Source organism: Mytilus galloprovincialis, chromosome 14, assembly GCF_965363235.1.
Source record: "Mytilus galloprovincialis chromosome 14, xbMytGall1.hap1.1, whole genome shotgun sequence".
Taxonomy (NCBI): Eukaryota; Metazoa; Mollusca; class Bivalvia; order Mytilida; family Mytilidae; genus Mytilus; species Mytilus galloprovincialis.
Window position 1 is genome coordinate 2,418,421 of NC_134851.1, and position 18,608 is coordinate 2,437,028.

General features: G+C 31.2%; 1 protein-coding gene across 4 annotated transcripts in view; it reads right to left on the minus strand.

Moving 5' to 3' along the window:
- The window catches only part of LOC143059534 (innexin unc-9-like), a 156,846-nt gene that overhangs the window by 82,537 nt on the left and 55,701 nt on the right, over nucleotides 1-18,608 (minus strand). For 3 of the 4 annotated variants that reach the window (XR_012973506.1, XM_076233049.1, XM_076233050.1), the window contains exon 3: nucleotides 17,423-17,574. The gene's annotated coding sequence lies outside the window, so the exon portion shown is untranslated. Of the gene's footprint in view, nucleotides 1-17,422; nucleotides 17,575-18,176; nucleotides 18,281-18,608 lie in introns of those variants that run through there. The other variant, XM_076233051.1, reaches the window with a different exon arrangement.

The window sequence follows — 18,608 nt, forward strand, 5'->3', positions numbered from 1 at the left end:
TTTTTGTCTTCCATATATGTCTTGATTATATTGTTTTTATATATTGCTGTATGAAGTAATATTTTGTTCTTTTATACATGTCTTAGTTATCTCTTGTTATATACATTGTAGTGTTGAATAAACTAGTTTTATCTTTTTATATACATTGTAGTGTTGAATAAAATTTTCTTATCTTTTCTCTCATACATTTCTTGGTTATTTTTTATTTATTGTGTCTGTTTAGTTAACGCATCAATGTAAATATAACGGAATTTGATGAGACTGTCATTAAAGTGAGAGGGTTAGCGCTATAGGACCAGGTTTAATCCACCATTTTCTACATTTGAAAATGCCTGTACCATACAGGAATATGACAGTTCTTGTCCATTCGTTTTTGATGCGTTTTGTTATTTGATTCTGCCATGTTATTATGGACTTTCCGAATTGATTTTCCTCTAAATTCAGTATTTTTGTGATTTTACTTTTTGTTCTATATATATTGCTGAATCAAGTAGTTGTTTTCTTCTTGTCATATATAACTTGGTTATAATGAAAACTTTACGATACTATCAGTTTCGGAAACGTTCTGCAACTGCAATAGAAATCATTTTACTTAAAAATATTTATATATTTCTGTATGAAGTAGTTTTGGTTATTTTTCATATATGTCTAGGTTATATTTTCTTTATAAATATTGGTGTATTATACACCATATGTTATATTTTCCTATATACATTCCTATATGAAATAGTTTTTTTTCTTTCATATACGTCTTGGTGATATTTTTGTTCTATATATATTACTGTATAAATTATTTTTATTCTTTCAAACATGTCTTGATTATATAATCGTTTTTTTTTTTCTTTCTATATATGCTGTATGAAGTATAAAATTGAGAATGGAAACATTTAGTTTTTCTTCTTGCCATATATAGCTTAGTTGTAATGAAAGCTTATAGATAAAATCAGTTCAGGAAACGTTCTGCAGCAACTGCAATAGAAACCAATTTCCTTGGAATTGATTAATTCATTGGTCCTGTGAGAAAACATGTTTATATTTCCAATAATGATAATTATTAGTTTTAAACTATGATTAGAGTAATACCTTTGTACGATACAATATAATATTGATCCTAATACGATGATTAACATCGCTGCCTTTATGTATCAACAATTTATTATTCACAAATTAATAAAATAAAAATAGAAATTTTATGTCGTTGAACTTTTTTCTATTTTTTTTACATTATTTGCAAAGAAAAAAATAAAAAAATAGATATTTTATGTTGTTGAACTTTTTTCATTTTTTCACAAAAGCAATAGAAACGAGCCTTATCAGAATCAAGTTTTGTCCAGAAAGCAGTCATTGTTCGAGAGGATGTAATTTGTTTATTCGAGTACTCTCGGGATTTGAACAATACAACGCTGTCATATGAGACGTATTCAGATTGTCAATTATGATAGATTACTGGATAAAATCCTAACGAGAAATATCATTTTTAATGCTATTTGAAATGTTTACTGTTTTCATCGGCTACTTATATTATTCACCAAGGGATTTTTTTTCGTTCCCGGTATATATTTTTTCCTTCCATTAAACTCTGAACAGCTAACAATTTTTATTTTGCTATCTGAGATCTTTTATCATATATATACTTATACGTGAATTATAACTTATACGGTGTGCTAGTACCCTACTAGTATATATACGGGGTCAATAAATTCCATATGGAGCAATAACAACCAAAGCTGAACAATTAAATACTTTACATACAATACTTGCAGTGATTTATACATTACACATTCCAACAATGATGATTTAATAAAAAAAAAACTGCGTATAAAAAAAAACACGCCGACTGACCTTATATCATAAATTCACGGTTTCACGTGTTTGCATTTAACCAATGATATTTCGCAAATTGAATCAAAGATAAGACAACTAACTACATATACGTGTGTATAAACAAAATTTGGCTCATTCAAACCAACAGCAATGTAACAGAACAGCATCAAAACCAAAAGGGGTTTTAAAATATTATCAAAAACAACAGTGTTGAAATAAGACAACATCAAACTTCAAAAGTGTCAAGACTAAACAGCATCAAAACCAACAGGGTTTAGAAAGAACGGCATGAAAATCAACAAGATTTAAACTCAACAGCATCAAACCCAACCTGCTTAAACAGAATAACATCAAAACCAACAGGGTAGAATAGAATAATATATATATAATATATAATAATATAAAATAGAATCAAAACCAAACTGGACTAAAGTGAATATCATAAAGATCAACATTATTTGAACAGAACAACACCACAATCAACACGGTTTACATAAAACAGCATGAAAACCAACAGGAACTGCATAAACATACCAAATCTGAACCTCTTCTACTTCTTACTTTATTTGGCCTGTTTCGCTTTTTTTTAGCGTCACTGATTTGTCTTTTGTAGACAAAACACAAGTATAGCGTAAAAAAGTTGAATCTGTTATCTATAATAGATGACTATACTGAACAACAAAAGTCGGTTGTCACCTATCCGCAAAACGTAGGTAAGGTAAGAAATACGTGAAATTAAAAAAAGACTCATATGGAAAAACTAATAAAACTTACAACCCAAACTGAGTCATAATGAAACCCTTTACCCCTCACAGTCACTTATTATATGCATAACAATAAAGCTGTCTACTTAAATATATGCATATATATATATATACAGTGGAGATCACTTCTAACCTCTCATAAATTCTGTCAGAATCTGTCAGGAGAACTGTTCTAGAACAGTATGTAGAACTGTCAGCCTGACACCTTTTAGTCAGTTCTAGGTTAGAACTGTTCTAGCTAGAACTGATTTGGTCAGTTCTACCTAGAACTGATTTGGACAGTTCTAGCTAGAACTGATCCTGACAGTTCTACCCTAGAACAGTTTTAGACAGTTCTAGCTAGAACTGACCAAATCTTTGGTCAGTTCTACTTCTAGAACAGTTCTACGGTTAGAATTGATTTCAAATTCAACGGCTAGAATTGATTTATAAATTCTACGGCTAGAATTGATTTATAAATTCTACGGCTAGAATTGATTTATAAATTCTACGGCAAGAATTAATTTATAAATTCTACGGCTAAAATTGATTTATAAATTCTACGGCTAGAATTGATTTATAAGTTTTAAGAAATATTTGTCTTAATATAAAGGCTTCGGCAAAATAGCGATTAATATTATATAGAGTTTTGTTATTTTGCCGGTTTTATTTCAGATTTATAATCGGCAAGAGAACATGTTTAACCCCGCCATATTCTGCATGTATGTGCCTGTTCCAAGTCAGGAGCCCGTAATTCAGTGATTTTCTTTGGTTGATGTGTAACATAAAATATTTCCCGTTTTTCTTTCATTTTTGTACATAAATTAGGCCGTTAATTAGTATTATGGGGGAAGGGGGGGGGGGTATTATTTGAATTGTTTTACATTTGTTATTCTGGGAGTCAGGATGGCTCGTTATCACATAACAAAATTATCTGACCTCATTAACCAAATGTAATATCTGTTTACGAGTAGTTTTCATACATCGGACGGACCTGTTTAACAAAAATCTTTTGACCACATCAATCTAAACTGACATTATTTGTTCTTTCTTTCTGCAAATCTATATAGCTGCACACGGTACTTCAGTTTTAATTTTAGGTCAAGAGGGACTGTACTATACAAGTTACAGCAATATTGGAAAACAATTTTCTTCGCATCAATTTATAGTGCCAGCATGCAGGGGCAGATCCAGCCATTTTAAAAAGGGGGGGGGGTCCAACTATATGTTCCCATTCAAATGCATTGATCGTCAAAAAAAGGGGGTTCCAACTCCTGAACCCCCCCCCCCCCTTGATCTGCCAATGAGCATGTCCTCTTTTTATTCAAAATATTGAATCATAAACAAATATCAGTAGTTTTCATACTTCAGACTGAGTCGTATAATAAAATCTTTTGACCGCATCAACCAAAACTTACCATATTTGCTTTTTTTTATGTAAATCTAAATAGCTGCACAGTAATTCAGTTATAATATATAAATAACTACAATATTGGAAATCAATGACCACAATTTTTTTTCTCGCATCAATTGAGAGTGCCAGCATTTCCTATTTTTATTCAAAATATCGCATCAGAAACAAATACCAGTAGTTTTCATACCTCAGACTGACAGTAACATGTAATCATGTAACAAAATTATTTGTCTGCATCAATCAAAACTGACCATATTTGACAGCATCAACCAAAACTGACGATATTTGACCGCATCAACCAAAACTGACCATATTTGACCGCATCAACCAAAACTGACCATATTTGCTCTTTTTTATGTAACTCTTATAGTCGCATAGTAAATCTGTAATATTTTTATGTAAGGATGAATTGTAAAATCATGAAAATACAAATGATAGAAATATTGGAACACAATGCTACCTAATTTCATTTGCATCAATTTAGAATGCCAGCATGTCCTCCTTTTATTCAAAATATTGCATCATAAACAAATATCAGTAGTTTTCATACCTCAGACTGACTGGTATAACAAAACAATTTGTCCGCATCAACCAAAACTGACCATATTTGCACTTTATTATGTACATGATGTCAATCTTAATAGCCGCAAAGTAAATCACCTATATTTTTATATCAGGATGGATTGTTTAATATAAATGAAAGCAATATTGGAAAATAAAATTATGCTCACATCAGTTTATAGTGACAGCATGTCCTCTTTTTCATCAAAATTTTGAATCGTAAACTAATTTCAGTAGTTTTGATATCTCAGACTGATTCATGAATATAACAAAATTATTTGCCCGCATCAACCAAAACTGACCATATTTGACAGCATCAACCAAAACTGACCATATGTGACAGCATCAACCAAAACTAACCATATTTACACTTTGTTATGTAAATCTTAATATATATATATAGCCGCATACTAAATCACTTATAGTAATACATATTACGATGGATTGTATAATTCAAATGACAGCAATATCAATGAATATCATGAATATTGGAACACGTACATTGGCTACAAAAAAAATTCCACATCAATTTAGAATATCAGCAAGTCATTCAAGTCCTTTTTTATTCAAAATATTGAATTGTAAACAAATTTCAGTGGTTTCGATATATCAGACTGAGTGAGAGTTGTTTTAACAAAATTATTTGACCGCATCAACCAAAACTGAACTTATTTACACTTTATCATGTAAATATACATGTATATGGCCTCATTGTAAACATGGTAAACCAATATTATTTCTATGTGAATGACACCAACTTTGAAACACAATACACCTTATCGCTAATCCTGGCTGACCCGACCTCTTGAACTTTTGAAGCATACAACAATGACTTTTCCATTGTGGCGTTAGATATTTTGTTTTATGACGTCAAAATTTTACGGGAACCTGTGTGATATCCAGTACTGGCAGACAAATAGCGACAAGGTGTATTTATACCATATCTAAGAATTTAGCTCGCCGTTATTTCCTCTCTGTATCCATAATAATGAACCGTCATTAAACATGCTAAAGTGACTTTTTAACATTTTAACATGTTTAAGTCAGTAGTTTGTGATGGTTTTTTTTTAAAACAAAACTATTTAATGGCATCATCCAACACTCACATGACTGATTCATATACTTTATTTTAAAAATAAAATAAAAAGTACATGTATGGGAAGTTCTCTTCTTGGAATAGTATACTGTTAATATAATTTGAAGAAGGCAAAGAAAAATGCATGATTTTGTTTGTAGCCGAACGTCCAGGGGCAAATGTTTCATTCATGTTCAGATCCAGTATATTTTTCTGAGTTGCAGACTCCCAGATATCATTTATAATCGTTATGGATAAGTCTGGCTAAATTGACGAGATGGTGCAAATGTATATATAGTTTTTTTACGTTGTACAACACTTTTTTCATTAATATCCCATAATTCATCCACTGTACAATTTTCGTTTGAACATTTGTCAAAACAGAATCTTAAATGAATGTAAATCCAAGGCAAACAAGGTAAATTACGATTAAAATTCCATGAATTAAATGCAGAGTTTTATTTAGGAAGAGACTGTTAAAAACGGGGAACGAAGAAACGTAAACAATGATGTTTCCGTATGCAATCTTATAAAAATATTTCTCCGATGAGTTGGATAACCTTCTATTCACTTCGATATTTGTACATGTAACGTAATAAAAGTCGTTTGATCAGTAAAAAATATAGAAAATCTGCTATTTAATATATAGCAAAGTAATTGGAAGTGATTTATTTCTTCTAAATTCTAAAGTGCCCTTACTGCAGTGACGTCATTTAGAACTGTTCTACAGTCCTGACTGATTTAGTCAGTTCTGCTGACAGTTCTACGGTTAGAAGTGATTTGGACAGTTCTACCTAGAACTGATTTAGACAGTTCTACCCTAGAACTGATCCTGACAGTTCTACCTAGAACTGATTCTGACAGTTCTACTTAGAACAGTTCTAGGGTAGAACTGTTCTAGGTAGAACTGTTCTAGGACAGGTTAGAACAGTTCTATGACAGAATATTCTGACAGTTCTAATGAGAGGTTAGAAGTGATCTCCACTGTAGATCAGAAGATTCGGTATGTGTGCCAATGAGACAACACTCCGTCCAAGTCACAAAGGAATATAAAGTTCACAATTATTGGTCAAAGTGCGGCCTTTAAAACATAGCCTTGGCTCACAACAAACAGAGCTTTAAAGAGCCCCAAAATTACTAATGTAAAAACAATTCAGATGGGAAAAACAATTGTATAATCTTTCAAAAAAAGGAGTACCACCAATGAACCACAAAAACAAAGCAGATCTAAAACGTTTGAAAAAGCGCCAAATTTCACACTAGCCATGATCTATACGATTACTTATCAATTCCATCTTAATAATCATATCAAAAGTATATGACACAATAGCAACAACTTAGAAACGAATTGATATACTTTGGATGAGTTTTGTTTATGGAAAGGATAAAGATAGCATATACTAGTAAACGAATTTCAAATTCCTACACCTGCCCGTAAATTTCTACGTCGCAATAAGTATGTTATAACATAATAGTACGAGAAGATTGTTCGATGACGTCATTAATGCCGATTGACTGCGGGTCAACCGGTGTAACTAATTCATAAAAACAACTTGATATAGGTGTATCTACATAAACTGCAATGTAGTATAATATGTGAGGGCGTTTAATCTGACTCCTTGTTTCAGAAACCCTACAAAATGATAAACCATTACAGTTGAAAATCTGAGGTTTAAAGTTGCCATTGATATCGGCTAAATATTTGCTATAGCTTCATTAATCCCAAAGGTAAACTAATTATCGTGGGTTTGGAACTTCATATGCTTGTAGAAACTTAATTAGGAATTGAATACTTTGTTGATTTCTTAAATACTTGATTCCTTTTTATCGACGAAATCCATGAAAATATACTATAACAAATACCTTACTCCAAGGCATATTCGTGACTACTAACACAAAGGTTCCTGGTTCCATTCCCGTTTGGGATGAAAATTTCAGGAACTCAATTTTCGGCTCTCCCGTGACACCATTTGCGAGTATGGTCTTGAGGAAACGATGATAGTCCGTCGGAAGGGGACGATAAATAGCTGACCTGTGTTCAGAGAGAGCCATATCTCTTGCACGTTAAAGACACCCTTGTAGATTTCGAAAAAGAGTAGGCTAATGCCGCTACAAGGTAGCACTCGCACCCGCAAAGTGGAAAGGGATTATTATAAGTTGCAAAACTTGTTTCCCAATCCACTATAAATAAATATGTTTAAACTAAACTAAGGCATATTCAAAAGAGTAGGCCCATTTAAACTGACAAAATCAAAAGTTAGCCGTCAACGTAGTATCCAGACATTCAAATAAATTTACATATCACCGAAAAAAGATGAAAAAAAAACTGTCTCAAGAACAGACTAAGGGTCGGTTGAAGATTCTATGCGTTAATAGAATAAAAAATAAACCTCAGGACAGGTGTGCTTATAAATATAAAAAGATGTGGTATGAGAGCCAATGAGATAATTGTCCATCCCAGTCACAATGTGTAGGAGTAAATTAACTCATCATAGATACCAGGACTAAATTTTATATATACGCCAGACGCGCGTTTCGTCTACAAAAGACTCATCAGTGACGTTCGAATCAAAAAAAGTTAAAAAGGCCAAATAAAGTACGAAGTTGAAGAGCATGGAGGACCAAAATTCCTAAAAGTTTTGTCAAATACAGCTAATGTAATCTATGCCTGAGGTAGAAAAGCCTTAGTATTTCAAAAAAATTAAAATTTTGTAAACAGTTAATTTATAAATATAACAATATCAATGATAATTCCTGTCAGCACAAACTGACTACTGGGCTTGTGATACCAACCATTATAGTTAAAAGTGCCGTTTTCAACAAGGAGCCTTGGCAAACACCAAAACAGCAAGCTATAAAGGCATCTCAAATAGACTAGTGTAAAATCATTCAAACGGAAATTCTACATCTAATCTATTTAAACATGAGAGATACTTACGAACCCATCCACAAACGACAACAACTGAACAACATGTTACTGACTTAGGACAGGTGCAAACAAATACAGCGGGTTTCAGCGTTGTCTTCATATAGACCCAATATATTACAATGCATAACAGACAAACAACAATTTATATCCTATTTCAAGGTGAATGCTCGTATATCAGTATGGTATATTATGCGTTTGCCATGGAATTTTTCCAAAATAAAAAAAAAAAAATAAAAAAATTCTCTTTAGGAACTCGAAATGCAATGCCTGTCAAATTTATCATTAATACAGAGAATTTTTCCTTTACAATTCAAAAAATAAAAATCATTCTTGAAATGATTTATTGTCACTGTAGAAATCAAACAGAGAGTATTCGATTAAACGGCATCATTTATGTTTTGATTTATAGAAATTGTCTCAAAATTATTTTTCAACTTCGTTACAAAATTGTGCAATTGTATTCATGGGAGAATAATTCAATTTATCACAACTGCATTCAGTGATGAGCATTGGTGATACCTCCTGCACCAGCAAAATATGCATTGTTTACACAACCGTATTTACACGTTTGAGGATTTGATATGACTTTCTTTCATAGAATTTTAGAAATTACCAAATATACTAAAAAAAATGTACATTTACATTATTCGTTTTCAAAGATACCAGCTTTGTAATCTGTTTACCCAAATTGTGTCTTGTGTATAAAGGCAACAGTAGTAAACCGCTGTTCAATAGTCATACATTAAATATCGATTAAGCGAAAACAAATCCTGGTTACAAACCATAAGAAGAACACTTCAAAGGACCATTTATGCGATACTACATTTGTATTTGGACACGACTTCATACACATACAACAAGTTAGTTCCTTTTAGGTCTTGATAAATTTGGCCAGAAATTATGCAAATTTAAAAGTTAATTAATAGACATGTCTAAAACCGACATCGTGCATTCACGAACATGAACACCTTAAATTTACAACTTAAATTCAGAACTTATTGCGACGTTATCATTATTGCAAAACATATGACAGGGTTATAATCGCAATAATTTAATTTTGCATTTTGAAATAGATTTTTTCTCAATATCGCAAACATTGAAGTCGCATTTTAGTCTACAATTATAAAATCTCAATAAGAAATGCACGCAATAATTTCTGAATTTACAGTTAATACAGAACGAACCAATCCCATGACCGGGACCTTGTAACATTTTTACCAGTTAAGATTTACAATATGTTTTATGTCATTCTTGGGACCAATCTAGAAACCTTTTTACCAGATAAGACTCACAATATGTTTTTACTCTATAAGATTTACAATATTTTTATTGTCATTCGAGGGACCGACCTAGAAACATTTTTAACAGATAAGATTTACAGTATGTTTTACTGTCACTTAATCAATACGTAGATTTGTTAGCCCTGAAATCAATTTGCGTTTATGTTGCAATTCTGTAAATGAAAGGTTTATTTATATTCAGGAAACAATTCATCGTCCTTTGTATAGTTATGTAACATCAGATAGAAGGGTATTGTCCTTTTGTTTAGTTTCTGCATTGTAGATAATGGGAAGTCAGATTTTTATTCAAGAGGAGAAGCAGTTCGTATCTTTTGTGGTTTAATAATAAACCTAACAATCAATTTTCTAAATATTGTAGGCTAAAACGCAACTTTTTGTCAATCCAGAGAAAAATTTGTTGATGTTATCTTGACCAGCAACTGTAATGGCTGCTTCTCCATGCTTACATTTTTAAATCCAGAAAATTGTTTGAAATATTAATAATGCATGCAGCCGTGTAAGGCAAATAAGAGCAATTATACGTTAACTCTGCCATTTGTTATTTGAGAAGTGTTCTTGACGTGTTTGGGGTTGGTCATTTTTGCATTTTAATACCTTTATTTAAACCACACAGATACCTCATTATCGTCGCTGGGCTTCTAAAATGTCGTATATGACTTTTTTGGCTAAAAATACTTTTTGACACAAATGGTCTGGGCGGGAGGAAATCTTTGGTATTGCAAAATAGCATACAGTTAGACCAATCACAATGTGTGAAATAAGACATATTACAAAATTGCCAATGTCAGTTGTTTATAAAGTTTGCTTCCAAAATGTTGGTTGGAAACTTGAAAATCGTTGTAGAATGGCTTTGGGAAAAAAATAATTGTACATTTCTTTATTTCTGTGAAAATAATTTAAGTTCTTGGATAATCCAGAAATGTCAACATTTTTATTTCACTGCTATTTACAAAAATGTTCAAGTTCACATACGACATTTTGGAAGCATGCATTTTGCCAAAATTTTCAAAGCCTGTTTGTGAGAAAAAATTTTCTTGAAAAATTTGTAAGTTACAACATTTTAGAAGCCAAGCGACGTTATGCTAAAACGGTTTTCATTTTTCTTATGAGTAATCGGTTGTCATGGAGATAGAGATGACTAATAAAACGTTATGTCTCAAATACTTGTCGATGGACACTTAAAAAACAACAATATAACAATCGTTTATGTTCTTATGCCTCAAATACTTGTCGATGGACACTTAAAAAACAACAATATAACAATCGTTTATGTTCTTATGCCTCAAATACTTGTCGATGGACACTTAAAAAACAACAATATAACAATCGTTTATGTTCTTATGAAATTTCATGCGACTGTCACACAATTAAGAAGTTTAGCTCGCTTTTCACCTAGTTTAGGCCACTATTGTCTACATAAGAAATGGCCTGTACCAAGTCAGGAATATGACAGTTTTATCCATTCGTTTGATGTGTTTGACCTTATTATTTTGCTATTTGAATATGGAATTTCTGTCATGAATTTTCCTCGAAACTCGGTATTTTTTTATCTTAATATTTTAAGTCTATAAATTTAATAATTTACCTCTATAAAATCTAATCAAAGATATTAGTCTAATAATGTGATATGTTAGACGCATGTTTCGACAACATAACACTAATCAGTGGTACTCAATTAAAAAAGTTGGATATCCAAATCAACAACGCAGCTTAAGACCAGCTGTAACCCTTAATTTCCAAAAAGGATATTAGTATTGTTTTATTTGACAAGACATGTGAGACAATATTTTAATTTTTAATCCACCATTTTCTACATGAGAAAATGCTTCTACCAAGTCAGGAATATGACAGTTGTCATCCATTAGTTCTATGTGTTTGGTTTTGCCATTTGATTAGGAACTTTCTGTTTTGGATTTTCCTCGGAGTTCAGTATTTTTTGTGATTTAACTTTTTATTTAAGTCTTTTCTCCTATTATAAGACGTGTACACAAACTGCATCTCGTCCAGTCACAATAACATACTAAGATGATATTAATTTTAGTGCACCAGATGCGCATTTAGATATTTAATGTCTATTCAATAAGGCTATAATAAGCCAAATTATTTGAAAGTCTATAACCTAATAAAATCGCAGAAGAGCTTAAAGGGTTTACAAATAATGGGTAATGGACTTCTAGTACAAAATGTTGATAATTTAAAAAATCAAACCCTACCTTTAATTACGAGTATCAACAGTAGATTTGAAGCTTATAAAAACAGTGGTGACTATATCAAGAATAAAGTTACGCACTGACGCATAAACTAGTTTCTTTGATAAATGTCATTTCATTTGGTATTTAAGCTACGATTATTTTAAAAAGGTTGCAAAAATTTATACTTAATAATGTGTTTTACATATTAATCCTGAAATGTTCAATACGTACATTTGATGTATTGTTGAGTCTTGGATATGAAGTCTTAGTACTGTGTCTGGTTTCAGGGTATATATTTTGCTTGTTAGCAATTGTTTAATATAGATTTTGAGAAATATAAATGTTTCTAAATCTATCTCATTTGGATGATCCATTCCTATTGTTTTCAATGATCATTTGAAATAGACAAAGGATACTACAGATACAGTTAAGTCGGCCTCATATCTTGACTTACATCTAGAAATTGACAATGAGGGTCGGTTGAAAACAAAACTTTACGACAAAAGAGATGATTTCAGCTTTCCAATTGTGAACTTTCCATTTCTAAGTAGCAACATTCCAGCAGCACCTGCATACGGGGTATATATCTCCCAATTGATACGATATTCCCGTGCTTGCATTTCCTATCATGATTTTCTTGATAGAGGGTTGCTGCTCACAAGGAAGCTATTAAACCAAGAGTTCCATCCCTTCGTAAATTTTACGGACGCCATCACGAGTTGGTTGACCGTTAAGGAATAACCGTTTCACAAATGATATCGGATATGTTCCTTACGTCGTAACTACAATCCCCTTCCCTTTCATGAATGTGACCTACCGAATTAGACTATTTACCGGATTTGTTATCACATAAGCAACACGACGGGTGCCGCATGTGGAGCAGGATCTGCTTACCCTTCCGGAGCACCTGAGATCACCTTTAGTTTTTTGGTGGGGTTCGTGTTGTTTATTCTTTACTTTTCTATGTTGTGTCGTGTGTGCTGTTGTTTGTTTGTCTTTTTCATTTTTAGCCATGACGTTGTCAGTTTGTTTTAGATTTATGAGTTTGACTGTCCCTTTGGTATCTTTCGCCCCTCTTCTTTGACATTGATTTAAAATACATAACGATTTTCATATTTAATATTATTTCAATTATTGTCACCAACTGTTTTGCGAGGTTGGATCAAGCTGGATGTTCAAAGACATATCAATTTCCTTGAAAGGAGACAAGAAATAAAATCAAAATTAAACAACTATTGGAGCAGAATTTCAGTTTCTGTATATCAGAAATCTGAATTAATATTTCTGCATATCAGAATTACTGTTTCTGTATATCAGAGTTACTGTTTCTACATATCAGAATTACTGTTTCTGTATATCAGAATTACTGTTTCTGTATATCAGAATTACTGTTTCTGTATATCAGAATTACTGTTTCTACATATCAGAGTTACTGTTTCTGTATATCAGAATTACTGTTTCTGCATATCAGAATTACTGTTTCTACATATCGGAGTTACTGTTTCTACATATCGGAATTACTGTTTCTGTATATCAGAATTACTGTTTCTACATATCAGAATTACTGTTTCTACATATCAGAATTACTGTTTCTACATATCAGAATTACTGTTTCTGTATATCAGAATTACTGTTTCTACATATCAGAATTACTGTTTCTACATATCAGAATTACTGTTTCTACATATCAGAATTACTGTTTCTGCATATCAGAGTTACTGTTTCTACATATCAGAGTTACTGTTTCTGCATATCAGAGTTACTGTTTCTGCATATCAGAATTACTGTTTCTGCATATCAGAGTTACTGTTTCTACATATCAGAATTACTGTTTCTACATATCAGAATTACTGTTTCTGCATATCAGAGTTACTGTTTCTACATATCAGAATTACTGTTTCTACATATCAGAATTACTGTTTCTACATATCAGAATTACTGTTTCTGCATATCAGAGTTACTGTTTCTACATATCAGAATTACTGTTTCTACATATCAGAGTTACTGTTTCTGCATATCAGAGTTACTGTTTCTGCATATCAGAATTACTGTTTCTGCATATCAGAATTACTGTTTCTACATATCAGAGTTACTGTTTCTACATATCAGAGTTACTGTTTCTGCATATCAGAGTTACTGTTTCTACATATCAGAATTACTGTTTCTACATATCAGAATTACTGTTTCTACATATCAGAATTACTGTTTCTACATATCAGAGTTACTGTTTCTACATATCAGAATTACTGTTTCTGCATATCAGAGTTACTGTTTCTACATATCAGAATTACTGTTTCTACATATCAGAGTTACTGTTTCTGCATATCAGAGTTACTGTTTCTGCATATCAGAATTACTGTTTCTGCATATCAGAATTACTGTTTCTACATATCAGAGTTACTGTTTCTACATATCAGAATTACTGTTTCTACATATCAGAATTACTGTTTCTGTAAATCAGAATTACTGTTTCTACATATCAGAGTTACTGTTTCTGCATATCAGAGTTACTGTTTCTGCATATCAGAATTACTGTTTCTGCATATCAGAATTACTGTTTCTACATATCAGAGTTACTGTTTCTACATATCAGAGTTACTGTTTCTGCATATGCATAACAGAAAAGTCAAAACAATTTAATTATGAAAACACATTTTCCTTTCTGTTCATAAGTTGGACTCTTTTTTAATCTCAGTAAAGAGCACAATTTTCACCGAACTAAGAGAGATAACTCTATAGCATTTATAAAATATGATGCTATATTGATATACCATTTCATTTGAATTGAATCAATTCATTGTAGATGTATATTTCGTAAGAATATTTATTTTTATGTTGATTCATATAAAATATAATTGCTGTTACAAACTTTTGAAAACTATCTTTTATTCATTATATAATGGTCAACTCATGTTAGGGCGTTGACCCTTATCTGTAATCGGCATTATGATTATTTGGAGTTGCTATTCTCTTCATTTACAATACTACAAATTACTCTCCTTCCCTTTTCCTTGAACTATGGAACCGCCCACACTTTAAGATTTAAGAAGCTGGTATATTTACAAAGTAAAACATGTAGCAAAACTCCTAATAAATCTTAAGCTTTATTATTGGGAAATAAGACATAATAAATTATATTATTGTTGTTCAAAAATCTATGAAGAGCCGTTCATATGGATTTATTCTTAATCGCTTTGAACGACACTATTAAAAGGCAACATCTGCCGCATAGGCAAAAGATAAAATTGATAAAGTTTGTCTTGTATTAAATGATAGTACATTGACAAAAACTAAACATTAGATTAAAGATGCTGTTTAATTAAATAGTTGCAAATTCATTAAGTACATATGCACAAGCCGTTGTATATACTTGCAAAGTAGTTGCATGATATATTGATAATTCTGTTTTAATACATAACAATTTTAACAGCGAGCATTTTTTTGACGATCAATATAGTTTGTCTAGTATTAAATGATAGTTATCATAGTATATTGACAAAAACTAATATTAGATTAAATATGCTGTTTAATTAAATAGGTGCATATTCATTAAGTACATATGCACAAGCCGTTGTATATACTTACAAAGTAGTGGCATGTTATATTGATGTATTTTAATACATACTAATTTAAACAGCGAACATCTTGAACGATTGACAAAGTTTGTCTTGTATAAATGAGACTCGATGAAAAAAAGACAAACAGTAGATTAAGCATAATTGCAGTGGCGAATCCAGAATTGTTTTATAAGTGGGGGTCTACTGACTGCCTAAGACGGGGCCTTATCCAGTCATGATTCAGTGATTCACTATATAATGAACCAAATTTTTCCCAGAAAGGGGGGTTTTGGGTCCGCTGAAAACCCCTCTAAATCCGCCTCTGAATTATACAGAATCATAAAGTATGATGTTAAATTCAATTGCTGCATATATATCAGGTGTATATGATTAGCAGTTATATATGATACGTAATGCAAAAAATTATCTATATGACACTATTTCCAGTAGTCAACATTATGTGCTCACATTGCGATTCTTAAAATCGTGATAGCTGTTATTGAAACTATAAACAATATAAAATCAAGAATATTTCATCAAGGTAACATAAGATCACGAATTGCATATATTTAACCATCTATAAAGTATTATAGTGCAGTTACATGTAGTCAGTACGTGGTATAAAAACCGAACTGTTTAAATGAAATATATGATTCCTTACATCATTATTTATGTACGGTGTATAGACATTTGATGTCATTCCTCTTATTTCCAACTCGATCCCTATTGGAAGTCGCAAACTTGGCATAGAACTTTAACTTTCTATTCCAATTAAAAGTCGAATGTGGTCCCAAACTTTTTATTTTTGAATTTGCTTGCATGCAAATGTATTTCCCAGACTTTGTCAGTTTTTAATGCACTCTTATTTTGTCATCAACCTATATAGCTAATGTAATTTAATCTTTTTGACACTTTAAAAAATCACTAAAGCCATTGATTTATCCTCACATAAAAAACGCTAACGTTATACGAACGTGATATAAACAATACTTCGGTCCCGTGCTAAAGGAAGATATAAAAAAACATAGCGTCATTGGCAATATGTCGCACATAAAAAAGTGTTAAGATTTACTTTAACCACACGTCTCTCCTTACGCTTCAATGTCTATGTAAATATTACCCTGCAACAGCTGAAGGTGTCGTGCATGTTGTGCAGGCAAAGGCATCGACCGTTTGTCTTTTGTATTTGTGAGCATGGGTTGGTTTTTAGGGACAAACATAATTTCCCATGATATACATGATTCAGAAATCTTTCAATACGCAATGTCGTATTTGTTCGTTCTCTCTATTTGAAGGGAAAATTCCTCTTTTCCGTTTCCCTTATGACACAATGTGTTTTTTTTTTTTGTTAAACTTTCATAAACTCACATTACAGAGTAAATTTTCTCTCGATTGTTTTCAAAACGATTTTATTGAAATTATAAACAGGAATAAGAAATGTTTTAAAAACTTGATTTATTATTTTATTTCTTAATGTATAAGGACTCCAATATTTCTGCTTAATGACTGACTTTAATTTCTTCTTTAAAAGAAGGATTCAAGAAGCTACGGTAAGTATAAAGTTAGTCCAATAGGGGTTAAACAAATTTTTTGTACAGTTATCAAAAAAATAACTGATCGATACAAGCTATCATATATGAAAAAATGTCTTGTATACAGTATACATGTACCACATTAGTTCTAGATCTATGCATTATGTAATATTCACTTTTTCAAAGCAGTATGAAAATAAACAACTGTATATGGTATAAAGTATGATAACGACAAGATGTTTGGCGTATTATATATCGATTTGAGCGGGGAAATTGTCAAATAGATAAACTTACCCAGTTCTCTAGTCCGTTCCACACCCTTCATGAAATTATTCTTTTTTTTAATCACATTCTAAGTTAGATTCTGTGTATACACTTTATACATCCTTTACACACTTTTAGACAAAGTTGTAATCCCCAGCACGTGTCGTCGTAGTAAACGCCATCTGTGGATACAAACATCAATTACTATATAAAAGATTTATTTTCTTAAAGATATAATTCAATTAATATTTTTCCGGCATTATGTGTTTTTGATATTTTTTGCGAACTCATATTATGCATATATATTTTTCTTACATTCATATATAAAATCTTTGAAAGCTGTTAGATATGAAATAAACGTGCAGCTTGTTATCTAGGAGTGAATTAATTGGTAAATAAATAGATAAATAAAAATAAATAAATAAATAAATCCAATCAATCAATCAATCAATCAATCAAGTATTTAATGAATCCAAAAATAAAGAAATAAAAAAAATAAAGAAATAAAGAAATAAAATAATAATAAAAAAAAAAAAAGAAATATAGAAATAAAGAAATAAAGGAATGAAAAAATAGAAAAGTAAGAAACTAAATAGATAAATATTGAATAAAAATTATATCAGCTTTATACAGTTCTACTTCATACAATGTACATACATCCTTAACTTACTGATAATATTCATAAAAATAAATTTTAAGAACCTACAAGTTATATGTTCTTTGTACTTAGTAGCAAGCATACTCCATGTGACTAATAAAAGTAAATCAAATTATATATACTAACCACACGTCCATACAGTGAATAACTACTTAGCAATGCAAGCTTAAGTTTCACATGTACACGTCTGTTAATAAGTTATTTGATCATGTAGCTTTTTCTTAAATACGTTAACTGAAGTTTATAGACAATCAAAGATACGTATGAAAAGGGCAGTGCATCTTGTTGCCAAAATTATATAAAACAGGTTTACTTGCATGCAAAAAGAACAAGCAATTTATTAAAAATGATTTCTGTAATCATATTATAATTAGACATTACATATTGAGTCTCTGGTGGGAAAGATTTCAGTGTCTGTAAAACATTGTGATAAGCTATAGAGAATACAAATGATTATACCTTGGAAGGTAACAGATCTTCCGACAGCAAGACACATGTACATTGTACACTGTCACGTGTGAACTTTTCAGCATACTATTGGCGCCATTATAACTACGG